This window comes from Schistocerca piceifrons, chromosome 7, assembly GCF_021461385.2.
Source record: "Schistocerca piceifrons isolate TAMUIC-IGC-003096 chromosome 7, iqSchPice1.1, whole genome shotgun sequence".
NCBI lineage: Eukaryota > Metazoa > Arthropoda > Insecta > Orthoptera > Acrididae > Schistocerca > Schistocerca piceifrons.
In genome coordinates this window covers 193,926,827-193,944,605 of record NC_060144.1, presented here as the reverse complement: position 1 = coordinate 193,944,605, position 17,779 = coordinate 193,926,827, and positions in this window count along the sequence as shown.

Below are 17,779 nucleotides of genomic sequence, written 5' to 3'. Positions count from 1 at the left end.
GCACTGTGTTCCAGACTACAAAACTCTCTCTTACTCTCCAGAGTACAAATCTCTCCCTTACTCTTTGCTTATTCACACGCCCAAAGTGGCGGGACTTTATTGTAGCAGGAAATTAGGTCATTTTAAACTTTATCAGAGCGCACTATTGGGGTCCCAGTAGGTTCTGTTTTTGCTTCTTTTGTAGTTAATCACTCATTATATCGGAGTGTAAGTTATCCACCTAATAGGCAGATTCGCCCGAACAGAAATACTTTTATGATACATTCGGGAACTGATGCTGGAGATGCAACGATCCTGAGACTCCCCAGACACTTTGATCTACACTTTGTCACATCCCGACAACACACTAAGACAAGTGCAGATACTCTGTGTGACCATATCGTATTTTTACAGATTTTTTAACATTTTCCGTACTTCTCCATATTTGCCCGTGTCTCCCATATGTAAGGGTACAAGTATAAGGATGCTCTTATTGCTTATATGGCCAGATTTTGTTTTACGCCATCAAACTGTGATACAGAGCCCCAACCCAGCCAGGGTATATACATACTCCTTAAAATAGCAAAACTAACGCTAAAACACGAGGAATGCTGTTGGAGATACTGTGTCGATGGAATTTTGCTGTTGACACACAGAGCGTAACTTTACTAGTTCTCTTTGCAGGGGGAAATCCCCCCCCCCCCCCCCGCTTCTCCCCCCCCCCCCACACACACAACCTACCTCCACCGATGTAGGAGGCGCCTTCGGAAGCGGCGGCGGCGATGGCGGCAACAACGGCGACAACATTGAATCTAGCGGAGGATGAACCATCTTTCGAACGATACCTGCAACATACGAGGGTGGATCTATACAAGAACATTATTCAGAAGTTATTGAGTATGTAGATCCACCCCGTTTTTTGCGCAGGCGGATCAGTCGCGATGTACCGAATATTGGCTCCAGCCTCGAATAATATTCCCTGACGTACTATGCGCTGGATCCAGCCCAAACAATATTCCTGGACGTAACAGCTGCGTAAAGCCATTAGCAATATCCTGCGCGTAACGCTGGGGGCACATCATTCGAACATCTCTCCGAATGCATACCAGAACACCTCCGCCACCGCACCCACCACTGCTTCCGACGGCACCTCCTGGGTCGGTGGTCAGAGGGTAGGGGGCTCCCCGCTGCAAACAGACCTAGCACAGTTGCGTTATGTGTGTTTACAGCAGAATAACGTCGACACAGTACCCCCAACAGCAACTCACCTGTTTTAGCGTTAGTGTTAACATCTAGAAAAATAAGTATATACCCTAGCTGAGTTGGAGCTCTGTATCAAAGTTGGATGGCATAAAACAAAATACCAAGTCACATCTGGCCACTTAAATAATAAGAGCATATTTATACTTGTGCTCTTACATACGAAAAAAATGTATAAATATCGAGAAATGTGGAAAAAGTAAAAAAATCTGTAAAAAATGCGACATAGTCACACACGATATCTGCACTTATCTTAGTGTGTGGTTGGAGTGTGAGATAACCTCTAGATTAAAGTGTCTGGGGAGGTCCCTTGGATGCTTTCCAAGATCTATTAGAATCGCTGCACAATCTACCTCATAATTGACTGAGGTGTGTGCTAAAGATTTACATGTGGCAAAGTCATATATGATTATTCTTGCATCTGTTTATGGATCTTAATAGTGACGTCGTGTACTAATACTGCGAGAGTCACATGTCTGGCAGATCTATCCCACGTCAGCTTGGCCCCAGAATTGCATTTTCGTCGCTATTTCTTTCCGATGTACCCAGTTTCGTTCACGTGAAGTGTCTTTTGTGCGATTACTGCTCAAGTTCGAGGGGTACTCATTCGTAGCAAAAATAGCCGTGTGCTGATTGTGCAGTGTGCGTCTTTGAAATTCTGTGGATCAGTCGAATTCATACCATACTCGGATTTTCCTGTGATTATTATACGAAGCTTATTGTAATATCGTATATACTTGCGCGATTTATTTTGTTACAGTTCTTCATTCCACCTGGGAGGCCGCCTGCCTGTCGAATCACCTACTCTAGTTTCAAAAGCATGAAAGTTGGAGGGAGCAGGAGGGGCGTACGTTTCTGGTTGGTCCAGAAAGAAACGTTGTTGGGAGAGAAGTGCTTGGCGCATAAACCGTTAGCAACGTTTATCTGCAAAGGAGTCCACATATTTCATCTGGTGAGCGTGTAGGTGCCTACCAGTTAAGACCGTCCAGGTGTTATGCAGAGAACTTACAGAGAAGTGGTGCTTAAACTACCTGCAGTGTTTATCTGAAAAAACGTCAACAAATTATGACAGGTTTTTGCCGCGGCAGGACACCCTCTCCATGGACGACTGAGCGCCATTTTTGACAGCTACTACACTACTGGCCATTAAAATTGCTACACCACGAATATGACGTGCTACAGACACGGAATTTAACCGACAGGAAAAAGACGCTGTGATATGCAAATGATTAGCGGTTCAGAGCATTCACACGAGGTTGGCGCCGGTGGCGACACCTACAACGTGCTAACACGAGGAAAGTTTCCAACCGATTTCTCATACACAAACAGCAGTTGACCGGCGTAGCATGGTGAAACGTTGTTGTGATACCTCGTGTAACCAGGAGACATGAGCACCATCACATTTCCGACTTTGATAAAGCTCGGATTTTAGCCTATCGCAAATGATATTTATCGTATCGCGACAGTACTGCTCGCGTTGGTCGAGATCCAACGACTGTTAGCAGAATATGGAGTCGGTGGGTTCAGGAGGGTAATACGGAACGCCATGCTGGATCCCAACGGCCACGTATCACTAGCAGTCGAGATGACAGCCATCTAATCCGCATGGCTGTAACAGATCGCGCAGCCACGTCTAGATCCCTGAGTCAACAGATGGGGACGTTTGCAAGACAACAACCATCTGCATGAACAGTTCTACGACGTTTGCAGCAGCATGGACTATCAGCTCGGAGACCATGGTTGCGGTTACCCTTGACGCTGCATCACAGACAGGAGCGCCTGCGATGGTGTAGTCAACGACGAACCTGGGTGCACGGATGGCAAAAAGTCATTTTTTCGGATGAATCCAGGTTCTGTTTACAGCATCATGATGGTCGCATCCGTGTTTGGCGACATCGCTGTGAACGCACATTGGAAGCGTGTATTCGTCATCGCCATACTGGCGTGTCACCCGGCGTGGTGGTACGGGTTGCCATTGGTTACAGGTCTCGGTCACTTCTTGTTCGCATTGACGGCACTTTGAACAGTGGACGTTACATTTCAGATGTGTTACGACCCGTGGCTCTACCCTTCATTCGATCCCTGCCTGTACGGGCCTTTCTGGATACAGAAAATGTTCGACTGCTTCCCTGGCTAGCACATTTTCCAGATCTCTCACCAATTGAAAACGTCTGGTCAATGGTGACCGAGCAACTGGCTCGTCACAATACGCCAGTCACTACTCTTGATGAACTGTGTTATGGAGTTGAAGCTGCATGGGCAGCTGTACCTGTACACGCCATCCAATCTCTCTTTGGCTCAATGCCCAGGCGTATCAAGGCCGTTATTACGGCCAGAGTTGGTTGTTCTGGGTAGTGATTTCTCAGAGTCTATGCGCCCAAATTGCGTGAAAATGTAATCACATGTCAGTTCTAGTATAATATATTTGTCCAATGATTACCCTTTTATCATCTGCATTTCTTTTTGGTGTAGCAATTTTAATCGCCACTAGTGTATGTCTGAGGTGATTGCACATACATTGTGCAAATTTCTCTAGCAGGTGTGGGGAATATGGTCTGGCGTAGTGTTACACAGACCTGTTGGCCACGATCGCACAAGGAGTTCTGTAGCGTATTGACATTATTCAGCGAATACAGGTGACGAGTTCCTCGTAAGCCAGGTGTGTACTGTTCTTTGATATTTTCACCTGTGTCTCGGGATCTGTTTGCCATTATTACCGTGAGCGCGAGATCTCTCGGCATAGCTGCAATGTTATGCACCAACGGCAAGTGTCCCGGCAACTATTGGGCACTGTATCCGCGATCTTAGGCGTTCGCAGCTACACACCCATACAGCGGATTCATGGGAGATATCTGCCCTCCAGCAGACGACGTAACTTTCGCCGGGGTTGTCGCATATACTGGACGATTCTCTCAAGAGGTGTGTTACAAATACAGTATCTTTTGTTGGAAGCATCATAATTTTAGTACGGCTTCACGTAATCTAGTAATTTAGTGTGTTATTTCATAAACAACATCTTAGACTTATAGAATTCTTTGTGACGTCACCATTTCTGCCAACGTGTTCGTTTCCAACGCTATGACGTCAAACACTAGTAACGGAGTGGTGGTTTAGGAATGATACTAAATCGTGACCAACGCTGACAACATCACGAAGTCGACGCGAGGCGATGTGGCGTCGTGACGCGAAGTGAGCCGACGCAACACACAACTCGCGTAATTGGGTAAAATGTCGAAATTTGTGGAAAATACTTAAAACTGAGAGCTCTTACATATTATCTGTCTTAGTGTTGCGTCTGATGGTGCCTCGAAGTATTAAACAAACAGATCTAGAACGACTAATGTGTTATAAACAAATAGACACAGCCTCTTCCCATGCACCAGTTTGCCTCCAGCTACAAAAGATGGAGTTGGGGATGTATGACTCAGTATCAATGATATCTAATTTGTACTGTGATTGCCTGAGAGCAATCTTACATCAACACAACATAATGAGCTGTCTTGCGCAATTGGACAAAATACGTAAAACTGTGGAAAAACGGTAAAAATACGTAAAATTGAAGAAAACATGAGAATTGCGTAGCTAGGTGAGGTTTTTGCTGATGCCACGTAGTATTTTTATTGACAAGTAGACCTCAAGTGATGTAATTTGTTATAAACAAATAAACACAACCTCTCCCTGTGGTTCAGTGTGCTACCAGTTATAAAATAGAAAAATTGTGGAAACTATGTAAAATTGGGGAAAATTTGGGAAATCACCACGATAAATTAAGGGAAATTAGAGCTCGTACGGAAAGATATAGGTGTTCTTTCTTTTCGCGCGTGATACTAGACTGGAATAATAGAGAATTGTGAACCCTCTGCCAGGCACTTAAATGTGATTTACAGAGTATCCATGTAGATGTAGATATAGATATAGAAGATTTCGAAACGATGTTTTCGGCAAATGTTAGTAGGCAGAGGGGCACATAATTTTCTTGCCTGAGCAACACTCGTCATTCTTGTATCAACCAAGATGGTGAAGCAAGTGTAAAGATGAAATGTATTACTTTTTGAAAACGTTGAAAACTCTCCAGAAGCTGAGTACGGTGATATAAGGCTCGTTAATGTTGACGCTGAAAGTTTTTACAAAACTATCTGGGAAGATTTTCTGAGGCAGGAATCTGCCACCGCAGTGTAAACTCCGGCAACTGTGGCTCTCACGTGAGGCTCCTTTGTTGTATGCAGCAAGGAGATAGACCTCCGCAAGTAATATGAAAGGGCATCCTGCCCCTCTACTTTATACGACATACAGAACGAACCAGAACTACACCGACAAAATTTAGAAGATTATTCACGGATATTTTCAAAGTATTTTGGTATAAGGCCCTCACGTTCTACGCTAGCTCCTTAAAGAGTAATAAATTATTATTTAACCAGCTTCTCACTACAGTTACCTTTGTTTTTGTGGAAAAACCTTCTCAACAAAAAACTTATAACACGCAATTACCGTGACATACAACGCAAAACACAGAGTAATGTACAGATGCAAAGGTGTGAAATGTAACAGGTCAGTTTGGAAAGCGTATTGAACGGATCGGTACCACAGCTCTCAGTTCATTGAGGCCAAGTCATCGCCCTGATTCCAATTAACAGAATCTCTGTAATCTCAGAACCAATAATCTCTACCACGTGAATGATGTAATATGTAAATGATTATGAAGCGCCAACACATCAATCCTGTGAAACTCGGTCAGTTGGTAATAACATACGAAATTGTCGTATTCTGTTTTAATTAACGTATGATGAAACGTTGTTATGCTGTATCACTCATTTTCGTTTTGTCGGACAAAACACTCGAAGCAATGTTTGGAAAAACATGAGAACTGCTATTATACAACTTTGCAACTGATGTATGTAACAAACTTTACCGATTTTCAGAATAGTTATGATGAAACCCTATACATGTAAAAAAAATCGTTAAAAAATACACATTCTCTGTAAAACACAAAATTACTGTTAATTCTGGCCAAAACCTCCAGTGACTTTTATGCAGAGAACGTGGTAAGAACAATGTGCTTAATTTTGTTATTGATAATTAATGTAATTGTTGATATCATTGATCTTTCTTCATATTTGATGAAAATTCAAGTGATATCATTGTTTTATGGCTCTTTTGTCTGTATGAAACGAATAATAGCGATAGTAACATTACTGCACATATATTAAACTAACTTGATGAGACATTTTTTAATTGTAACATCAAAAAATTGTAATATCAACGATGAGGTAATCATGCAGACTGAAGCGATGTCTGAAAATTTGTACCAATGTCGGGATTCCATGCCAGATCTCCTGGTCAGTAGGAAGATGCGCTAAGCACTACACCATCCTAGCGCAATGGCTTTGTATAAGTGCACGGACTACTGTAGGACGCCTCCATCCTCAGTCCAAATTCCTATTCACTTCTCACTTCTCTTGATACATCCCATAAACTCGAACACCATTGCAGAGGCTCTCCAACCGTATTAGAATAGCATCACAGCATCGAACGAAACGGAGGAGCCTGCCTGAAACCCAGGCATATGTGTTTTAGTCGAATGAAACTGTATGGTTCCAGAGACCTTTTTAAGTCTCACCACATCTACGATGCATATATGCAAACTGAAGCGACGAATGAAAATTTGTACTAAGGCTCGTATTCGAACCTGATGTAGTGGTTAGTGCATCTGCCTAGTGATCAAGAGAGCTGGGTGCGAATTCCGGCGTTGGTACAAATTTTCATTCACCGCTTCAGTCTGCATATATGCATCGTAGATAATTGAGATTTGGTTGGTTGGGTGATTTGGAGGAGGGGATCAATCAGCGAGATAATCGGTCCTATCACATTAGGTAAGGATGGGGAAGCAAGTAGGCCGTACCCTTTCGGAGGAACCACCCCGGCATTTGCCCAAAGCGATGTAGGGAAATCACTGGAAACCTAAGTCACGATGGCTGCATGGGGGTTTGAGCCGTCGTCCTCCCAAACGCGAGTCCGAGTCCAGTGTGCTAACCACTGCACCACCTCACTCGATAACTGAGATTTTAAAAGCTCTCTGGACCCATATAATTTCATTTGAATGAAGCAATTGTTTGATAGTATGTATAAGGGCAGGAGCTGGAGAGTTCATGGCTCACTGTTGATCCGATATTCGCCACGGAATACCTGTGTCGCTCTGAGTAATAAAATATCATAAATCATATTAAGGCGCACCTTTATTTAATGCACCTAGTGCGCTGGTTTGATATACATCCAAATCCAGTTCTTGCGAAGAATTCCAGGAAATCCAATAAGAAAAAGTTAAGTAATTAATTATTAAAAGACACCTCCTGTACGCCATGAGCTGCTTTAGAAATGTTTCATTTGTTTTCGGCATCTGATACAGGGGAACAAGCAACTGTATGTGCATCGACTTCTACAGAATGACAACTACACATATATAGCAGTAATATAAGTCTACTTACATTATGCAGGATCTGATCCTGTCGTATTAACTGACAAGCATGTCATTGCTACAGAAGTGCATAATGTAAGTAGACATATTACTGCCATATAATACAATTATCACATTGTAGAAATCGATGCACATACAGTTGCTTGTTCCTCAGGCGACTGAGGTGGGTTATAAACCCGAAAACAGGTTTTGACAAATAAAACATTTCTAATGCAGCTCATGGAGTAAAGAAGACGTCTGTTAATAAATATCTGAAAGTTCAGATACAACATAAATCTGAAATTCAGGTACAATAAATACGAGGGTAATCCCAAAAGTAAGGTATTCTATTTTTTTAGAAGTACATAGATTTGTTTGTTTCTACAACGGTTTACATCAGTTTACAGCTTGAACATTTAGCTATTTTTCGTCATAATCACCATTTCTGTCGTTGCATTTTTGTAGACGCTGTGGCAGTTTTTGTATGCCCATGTCATACCAGCTCGCCGCCATGCTGTTCAGAAAGTTATGAACCTCTTCTTTCACCTCGTCGTCAGAGCAGAATCGCTTTCCGGCCAAATGTTCTTTTAACCTAGCGAGCAGGTAATAGTCAGGACTGTAAGGTGGGTGGGTGATTATGTTTCACCCTGAAACTGTTGCAGGAGAGCAACGGTTTGTCGATCGATGTGTGGGCGAGCGTTGTCAAGGAGAATTTGTACGCCCTTGCTCAACATTCCTCTTCTCCGGTTCTGAATTGCCCGTTTGAGTTTTTTCAGAGTCTCACAGTACCTGTCAGCGTTAATTGTGGTCCCAGTGGGCATAAAGTCGACCAACAATGCCCCTTTCCGATCCCAAAAAACGGTTGTCATGACTTTGCCGGCAGACTGTGTTTGTTTGAATTTCCGCGGGGTTTTGGCGAAGAAGGGTGTCGCCACTGGCGTGATTGTTGCTTGGTCTCAGATGTAAAGTGGTATGCACAGGTTTCGTCACCCGTGACAATTGAGTCCAGAAAGTTGTCCTGTTCGGCTGCAAGGCGGTGAAGAAATGCGCCGGAAGCATCAACTTGTTGCCGCATGTGGTCCTCATTCAGCATGTGTGACACCCATCTTGCGCGCACCTTCCGGTAGTTCAATGTTTCCGTTAGAATTCTGTGAGCGGTGCTCCAGGGTGATTCGCCGATCTTCACGCATGCTTTGCTCAACATTCAACACTGTCTCCTCAGAAATTGACGGCCTCCCGCCCCTTTGTTCGTCGTGAATTTCGGTCCGACGAGCTGCAAACTCTCTACACCACTTACGAACATTTTTGACATCCATGCACGACTCACCGTACGCTTCTGTCGATTGGCGGCGGATTTCAATCGTCACAGTGCCCTTTGCGTTCAAAAACCGAATAACTGTGCAATTCGCACTTGGCGGTAACATCCAACGGGAGCTCCATTCTCAACGGCTGCCAAGCCAAGACTGAGCGCCTCAGCGCGGCGTGCGCATGTTTACACACACCGCGTGTGCCAACTGCCACACAGAGTTCTGTACTCATAAAAAAAATAGGAAACCTTACTTTCGGGATTACCCTCGTATCTGAAAATTCAAGATTTTTAAGTGCCTAAGTTATACAGCTTATCTGAACCATTTATACTTTGTCAATCTAAATTGCAAATACACTCCTGGAAATGGAAAAAAGAACACATTGACACCGGTGTGTCAGACCCACCATACTTGCTCCGGACACTGCGAGAGGGCTGTACAAGCAATGATCACACACACGGCACAGCGGACACACCAGGAACCGCGGTGTTGGCCGTCGAATGGCGCTAGCTGCGCAGCATTTGTGCACCGCCGCCGTCAGTGTCAGCCAGTTTGCCGTGGCATACGGAGCTCCATCGCAGTCTTTAACACTGGTAGCATGCCGCAACAGCGTGGACGTGAACCGTATGTGCAGTTGACAGACTTTGAGCGAGGGCGTATAGTGGGCATGCGGGAGGCCGGGTGGACGTACAGCCGAATTGCTCAACACGTGGGGCGTGAGGTCTCCACAGTACATCGATGTTGTCGCCAGTGGTCGGCGGAAGGTGCACGTGCCCGTCGACCTGGGACCGGACCGCAGCGACGCACGGATGCACGCCAAGACCGTAGGATCCTACGCAGTGCCGTAGGGGACCGCACCGCCACTTCCCAGCAAATTAGGGACACTGTTGCTCCTGGGGTATCGGCGAGGACCATTCGCAACCGTCTCCATGAAGCTGGGCTACGGTCCCGCACACCGTTAGGCCGTCTTCCGCTCACGCCCCAACATCGTGCAGCCCGCCTCCAGTGGTGTCGCGACAGGCGTGAATGGAGGGACGAATGGAAACGTGTCGTCTTCAGCGATGAGAGTCGCTTCTGCCTTGGTGCCAATGATGGTCGTATGCGTGTTTGGCGCCGTGCAGGAGAGCGCCACAATCAGGACTGCATACGACCGAGGCACACAGGGCCAACACCCGGCATCATGGTGTGGGGAGCGATCTCCTACACTGGCCGTACACCACTGGTGATCGTCGAGGGGACACTGAATAGTGCACGGTACATCCAAACCGTCATCGAACCCATCGTTCTACCATTCCTAGACCGGCAAGGGAACTTGCTGCTCCAACAGGACAATGCACGTCCGCATGTATCCCGTGCCACCCAACGTGCTCTAGAATGTGTAAGTCAACTACCCTGGCCAGCAAGATCTCCGGATCTGTCCCCCATTGAGCATGTTTGGGACTGGATGAAGCGTCGTCTCACGCGGTCTGCACGTCCAGCACGAACGCTGTTCCAACTGAGGCGCCAGGTGGAAATGGCATGGCAAGCCGTTCCACAGGACTACATCCAGCATCTCTACGATCGTCTCCATGGGAGAATAGCAGCCTGCATTGCTGCGAAAGGTGGATATATACTGTACTAGTGCCGACATTGTGCATGCTCTGTTGCCTGTGTCTATGTGCCTGTGGTTCTGTCAGTGTGATCATGTGATGTATCTGACCCCAGGAATGTGTCAATAAAGTTTCCCCTTCCTGGGGCAATGAATTCACGGTGTTCTTATTTCAATTTCCAGGAGTGTAGCTTATATCACTTTCAGTGTCAGGAAATAAAATACATTTTAGCTGAAGCAGAAATTGCGTCTAAAGCGCTGTGACGTGGTCGCCATCAGTGCATTATGAGGTCAGCACAGCGTTGTGGTGCTCCCCTTCCACCGCATTCAGTGAACCCACACCCACACACGAAGAGCATATTGACCAAGTTCTCGTTCGTAAAGTCATCCGCACCGCAGTGTATCACTGTTGACGTACGACTAACGCTACCCGAGAAACAAAACCGAGACAGAAGGGAGGAACACTGAATGCAAGCTTGAGAGCGCAGTGTAAAGTGGACATCATTTTTGTCAAGAGGAAGTACCTGAGAGAATGGTACAAGTCTGTTACCAAACAAGACACGCAGCGCACACCGTAGATATTTGCACTTTTGCGTAGATACTTTCACTGCAGTACAGATACAAAGATAAATGGTGGTAAAGCTGCGGTCACAGTGTCACCGATACCGTCGGATTCCGCCAACGACCGACATCGTCTGAAGACGGCCGATCTCTTCAAATCGGTTTACCACTACGTGGGCGGTCACACTGCAGCCGATCACATCGTCCGAACGCACACACTTCGGATGACAATCGATAAAATTCAGATCAGTTTATTTTCTTCGGTCAAATCGACCGACTTTCTCACACACTAAACATGAGCTGTGAGAAACTGAAAAGTTTAAGCCGGCCGGTGTGGCCGTGCGGCTCTGAGCGCTTCAGTCTGGAACCGCGTGACCGCTACGGTCGCAGGTTCGAATCCTGCCTCGGGCATGGATGTGCATGTTGTCCTTAGGTTAGTTAGGTTTAAGTACTTCTAAGTTCTAGGGGACTGATGACCACAGATGGTAAGTCAAATAGTGCTCAGAGCCATTTGAACCATTTTTTTGAAAAGTTTAATCCAAGAAAGCGTGAGTTTGTGGTGTCCTTGCGATGAAAAATAGCATTATCCGGATACAGTTCGGGATCGATGGACTGAGCCTGTAGGTTTATGGGAAGCCAGAAATAGGCAAAATCTTTGTCGCAGATTTTAGGCGTAAATTATAACCTCAGAAAATAGTTTGTTCAAGTGAGCCATTTGAACCATTTTTTTGAAAAGTTTAATCCAAGAAAGCGTGAGTTTGTGGTGTCCTTGCGATGAAAAATAGCATTATCCGGATACAGTTCGGGATCGATGGACTGAGCCTGTAGGTTTATGGGAAGCCAGAAATAGGCAAAATCTTTGTCGCAGATTTTAGGCGTAAATTATAACCTCAGAAAATAGTTTGTTCAAGTGAGAAGTATAGCGTATGTTACGCTTCTAGTTACTGTAGTGGATCATTATTACGGCCTACTGTGTTTTTATATCGGTAGGATGGTGGCTGTGTCATATGAAGTGGTTTTGAAAAATGTGGTATGTGTGTTTCCACTTCAGTGCTTTGGGCCTCCAGAGCCACTTATCTACACTTTATGCTTATCTTTCACACGTGTGCTGAATGACAGTCATTGAAATATAATTAACGTATATGTCTTTCAAATAAGTACAGCAAAGCAGAGTGTTTGTAATCTTGTTTTTCGTCTTCACGAATCATCTCGAATATGTAACAGAACGTTTCTCCTTTGATCTCACATGAATCGCTTACACAGAAAGGCAACTAGGCTGAAATTTATAAAGATTCTCAGTGGATCAATGAAATTTATCAAATTTCGAGTTTCCAGAGTAAAGGAAACCAAAGAAAAATTTGGAGTAGGAATTAAAATTCAGGAAGAGGAAATAAAGACGTTAAGCTTTGATGGTGACATTGCAGTTCTGTTAGAGACAGCAAAGGATTTGGAAGAGCAGCTCAACAGAATATGCACAGTGTCTTGAAAGGACGATAAAAGATGAACATCAACAAAAGCAAAAAAAGAGTAGTGGAAAGCAGTCGAATTAAATCAGGTGATGCTAAGAGGAATAGATTAGGAAACGAGACACTTAAAGTAGTAGATGATTATTTGGGTAGGAAAATAACTATTGATGCCCGAAGTGAAGAGGTTATAAAATGTAGACTGGCAATATCAAATGGCTCTGAGCACTATGGGACTTAACATCTTAGGTCATCAGTCCCTTAGAACTTAGAACTACTTAAACCTAACTAACCTAGGGACTTCACACACATTCATGCCCGAGGCAGGATTCGTACCTGCGACCGTAGCAATCCCGCGGTTCCGGACTGCAGCGCCTAGAACCGCAAGGCCACCGCGGCCGGCGGCAGTATCAAGAACAGTCTTTCTGAAGAAGAGGAATATGTTAACATGGTTTCTAGATTTAAACGTTAAGAACAATTTCTGAAGATATTTGTCTCGAGAGTAGCCATGCATGGAAGTGAAACATGGAAGTAAAATAGACAAGAACGGAAAAGAAGCTTTCGAAATGAGGTGCTACAAAAAAAAAAAAAAAAAGAAAAATGCTGAAGATTAGATGCGTAGATCGCGTAACTAATGAAGAGGTACTGAATCCAATAGGGGTGCAGCCTGACTAAAAGAAGGAATCGGTTGCCAGGACACATTCTCAGACGTCAAGGTTCACCAATTTAGTATATTGGTGTGTGTGTGTGTGTGTGTGTGTGTGTGTGTGAAGGGGGGGGGGGGGCGACTAATGGGAGAGATTCTTCAATACAAGGAAACAAGCATAAACGCCCTTAATGATCGTGATTCTGTTATGCAAACGTTGTTTGTTTGTCCTAGATCTGACTATCTTACTTTGCATGCGCTGTACCAAATTTTGCTTGTCTACCTGCATCCATCGCTACAGTCGAAAGAAGTTTTTCAACATTGTGACGTACAGAGACATGGCTGCGGTTGACAATGAAGGAGGATCGACTTAATGGCTTAGCTCTGTTGAACACTCACCCTGACATTGATTGTCTTATTGACGATGTAATTAACCAATTTGCCAGGAAGAATAGGCGCACAGAATTCACCATTTAAGAAGGATGAATTGTAACTTTTTTATATCATAAGATGGCATTGTCTTGTATATGTGTGTAATCAGTTTAAATAAAACTTTCTTAAACTCTGCATGTGACTTGATTATTTTTTATTACGGTAAAAGTAAAGATAGCTCAAGCTATCTTTAGCGCCCCCTCCTTGAGGTTTTTCTGTATCCACCACTGGGGGGAGGGAGGTAAAAATCGTAGAGGGAGATCAAGAGATGAATACAGTAACCCTATTCAGAGGCATATAGGTTGCAGTAGTTATTTGGAGATGAAGAGTCTTGAACAGGATCGAGTAGCATGATGAGCTGCATCAAACCATTGGTTCAAATGGCTCTAAGCACTATGGGACTTAACATCTGAGGTCATCAGTGCCCTAGACTTAGAACCACTTAAACCTAACTAACCTAAGGACATCACACACATCCATGCACGAGGCAGGATTCCAACCTGCGACCGTAACAGCCGCGTGGTTCCGGACTGAAGCGCCTAGAACTGCTCGGCCACAGCGGCCCGCATCAAACCGTTCTTCAGACACAAGAATAACAAGAACAGGCCTCTCTACTCATGTTTGCAAGAGGTTTGGAATATCGGTAAGTACTTTTATTATACTTGAAGAGGAGTTTGTATCAATACCTTGTTTGATGCAAAAGTTAAAATTATTATTTATACAATAAATACACGTGCCCTTTTGCAGTCTGTCATTTGCTGAGAAACTCGTGTAAGTAGCTTGAACCGTTCATGAAATTAAAGAGGTATAGATTTTACGAGATTCATTCAGTACATTGGTCAGTAAGAGCTTGGAAACACACCAGATATGATGACGAGGTCCCACACTCCGAGGAGCGTACGGGACGATGCGAAAGACCCTCGGTTCAGAAGAAATGACATTATGAAATACCGGTGCAAGTTTGTTGTCAGCTTTCCAGCTGCATCAGTGCGAAACGTTAAACATACGTTATCTGTCGAAGGATCGCAGTGTGCAAAACTGTTTTCGCGACGTGTGCATGCCGTGCTGCTGGCAGCAGGAGCGCCTGGGAGCGGGAGTCGTGAGGACTGCTTATCGGGAGAGCTGCAGTACAGCGGAGTACAGTTAGCGGCGGCACTCAACGGCTAAGCGGGGAGTGGCACTTATCAGCTGGCGCGGCCGTTGTCCCCGGGAACTCACACGCTTCGCTGTTCCACGCGGACGGCGCTGTGACTACGAGTTGTGTACAGCCTCGGACAGTCATTCAGTCGTCTGCACACACCCAGGGTGTTCCAGGAATCTGATTACGCATTTGCTGAGCATGAACTGTGTGAAGGGCACAGCTACCAGCCACACTCCCTCATCCTCTGCTTTTTTATTTTATTTATTTATGCAATAACTTCACCTGAAGATACTAAAGTCTTCCTACCCTCACTTACACCTACTCAGACTTCCTCAGAGAGTAGAGGAGATAATTTGTGTGGTACATCAGTAATATCTCTTCTCTACACTGGATCATTCTTATTAAGGGGGGTAGGACGTCAAACGGGCCGACTTGGAGCAGGAGAGGCATCACAAGACATTTTAATTTCCAGTGTCTATACTTTTACAAATAAATTCATAAAACTTTGTCAGCATTACCAGGAAGGATTCAGGATTCACACTCATTGCAGTGGAAGTTCGAAAACACAAGAAAATAACTTTTTTTACGTGTGAAATTTCATCATTTTTTCGTGCCGGCCGGAGTGGCCGAACGGTTCTAGGCGCCGTAGACTGGAGCCGAGCGACCGCTACGGTCGCAGGTTCGAATCCTGCCTTGGGCATGGATGTGTGTGATGTCCTTAGGGTAGTTAGGTTTAAGTAGTTCTAAGTTCTAGGGGACTGATGACCTCAGAAGTTAAGTCATAGTGCTCAGAGCCATTTGGTTCAAATGGTTCAAATGGCTCTAAGCACTATGCGACTTAACTTCGGAGGTCATCAGTCGCCTAGACCTTAGAACTAATTAAACCTGCGACCGTAGCGGTCGCTCGGCTCCAGACTGTAGCGCCTAGAACCGCACGGCCACTCCGGCCGGCGGTTCCTTTCAAGTCACTGTGCATTCTGTTCAGCTGCTCTTCCAAATCCTTTTCTGTCTCTGACAGAACTGCAATGTCACCATCAAAGCTTAACGTCTTTATTTCTTCTTCCTGAATCTTAATTCCCACTCCAAATTTCTCTTTGGTTTCCTTTACTCTGGAAATTCGGGAATTGATAAATTTCATTGATCCACTGAGAACCATAATCGTCAAAGAAACGAAACTTCATAAATTTCAGACTAGTTGCCTTTCTGATGTAAGCGACTCATGTGAGATCAAAGAAGAAACGTGCTTCGAAGGCAACTTCCGAATCATGCCGAGTCGTGCCGAATGATTACGACCGCCAGATGGCAGTCAAGTGGTGGATGCATGTGAACAAAGGGAGCTCGCAACGAACAGACGAAGTTCGTGGGCCGTAATATTACTCGTGAAAACCAAGCTGACACTTGGCGGTGGCTGACGGGAACGAGCGTAAAGGAATTTCCCATTTACTATCGCTACCATCAGCCACCGCGCCGACGTCAGCTTAGTTTGCGCGAGTAATACACGAACTAGTGATGGCAGAAACGATATACAGCGAGTACACAGCTCCCAATACACACGATTAAATCCAAGTATGATGAATAAATACGTACCTCTTATTTGTTACAGATGCAATGCAAAACACACACACCTTCTTTACACACGAGCAGTAGCACTTGGATTATGTATTATATTTCGCGTATCTCGAAAACGGCCCTAACGATGAAATTTTGTATTTAGACTGGTTCACCTACATAGTTCCACTCTTTCGTAAAAAGTCTATTTTACAATATACATGTCCTACATAGTTCCATTTGTAAAAATGTAATTTTATATTCTAAAAACGCTATTTCACATGTTTTTATAACGCCATCTCGTAAAACTTTGTTAGTACGTTTTGGTTTTTATGTTTATCCGTATATCGGTATCTTTCCTTACAGCACGCGATTTTACTCAAAAGAAATTTTTAAATAAAAACGCGAAATCCGTGTTTCTTGGAAACGGCTTTAACAGTTTGGATAAAATTTTGTATTTAGATACGGATTTTGATTTTTAAGTTTATCTATATTGGTGTGTTTCCTGAAAAAACTCGATTTTACACAATAAGTAATTTAAATCGCAATTTCGTAAATTTTGCACCACCTTTCGCACAAATCGACTCCTCTTTCCTGGCATACCGAAATAAAACAATAGATGCAATCAAATCAAACGTGACCTTTCTTCAATTAAAGCATTACATGTATGAATCGAGAAGCACACTTGTAACGTCATATGCATGTTTACTCATAAATAAACTATTTCTGCCATATCTTATCATGACACAGTTCGATTCTAACCCCACTGACAATTTCAGACATGTCATGCCATCTGTGAGTAAGAGGTAGAACTTTTTGCATTCCGTAAGAATCGTGCCATCGCAGACTAGAATGAATCGTGAAAGAATCGTCAACGAATCGTAGGAATCCATTCGAAATGTGAGATTGAATCGTAGGTATCGAAACGGGAAAAAGTATCGTGTTGCCCAACTCTACCGACGGGCACTGCTGCTAGAATGGGAGGCTATACCGCAGCAGCTGCTCGACCACCTGATCCAGTGTATGCCAACCCGTTGTGCGGCCTGTGTACGTGTGCATGGTGACCATATGCCATATTGATGTCGGGGTACATGCGCAGGAAACAGTGGTGTTTTGTAGCACATGTGTTTCGGGACAGTTTTCTGAACTTATCACCAATACTGTGGATTTACAGATCTGTGTCATGTGTGTTCCCTATGTGCCTATGCTATTAGCGCCAGTTTTGTGTAGTGCCACGTTGTGTGGCACCACATTATGCAGTTATCCTTAATTTATGAGTATGAGTGTAGTATAAGTGTATCAAATCGCAACGTAACTGCAATTTGCCGCTAAGTTGGCACTGGCGAACGTGACAATGGGTGGCCAATGTAATACGATGGGCGTGTGGCGAAGTGCTGTGTGTG